The sequence below is a fragment of the Elephantulus edwardii genome, unplaced genomic scaffold, assembly GCF_000299155.1.
Source record: "Elephantulus edwardii isolate Elephantulus edwardi_28Jun2011 unplaced genomic scaffold, EleEdw1.0 scaffold00193, whole genome shotgun sequence".
Classification (NCBI taxonomy): Eukaryota; Metazoa; Chordata; class Mammalia; order Macroscelidea; family Macroscelididae; genus Elephantulus; species Elephantulus edwardii.
Window position 1 is genome coordinate 4,133,902 of NW_006399943.1, and position 775 is coordinate 4,134,676.

The following is a 775-nucleotide window of genomic DNA, read 5'->3' on the forward strand; positions in this document are numbered from 1 at the left end:
GTGCAGCCCGGGTGGCGGGGCTGCATTGGGGGGCGCGGCAGCCGGTGGCTCCTGCGCGCACACTGGCGAGTGGAGAGGGGCCCGAGCGCGGTACCGGCGACGCCCCCTCGGCCCAAGTGCTGAAGCTGGAGCCGCCGTCGCGATCTGAAGTGTGGGGCCCGATCTGCATCCCGCGCGCACCTGCTCGCCCGCGCGTCGCCAGCCCTTTCTTGCGCATCACAGTGTTGTCTGTTGCAGAGCATCGGGCTGCCTCCTCGCCTTACTAACTTTACGGGCTTGCTTCCTTGCAGCGATTCCTCCCATGGGTCATGCTTGGCGCTGCAGGTGCCAGGGGTGCCACCTGTCTTGATTTAAGGACATCTTTCACATGTCTCTTTTAGACGAAAGCCTTAATCTTTGAAAGGGTGACTTCTGATCGCCTTTTGTTCTTCTTCAGAAGGTTCATTCCGGAGGACACCTCGTTTCACCTCATCTCTGGTTTTTCCAAGTTCCCTTGCGAGTTCTCAGGAGCCCCTGCTTTGCTGGGGACGCCCCTTGTGAATGAAAATCTTCTGGTTCCTTGTGGTCTGTTAACAGGACTGGTGTCACCGTGTGAGCTGGTTTTAAGTCTCCAGGTTTTCGCAGTCAGGGAGCCTTGGTTTGCTAGAGGATAAACAACGTTGTTGGAGCAGAGGCAGAAATGTCGATTTTGGAGGGAGGTGTTTGTGTGGAAAGCACTTAGAGGGTTCTTACTGTGCACCGGCACTGTGTGCTGATTGCTCTAAGGTTGCCAAGC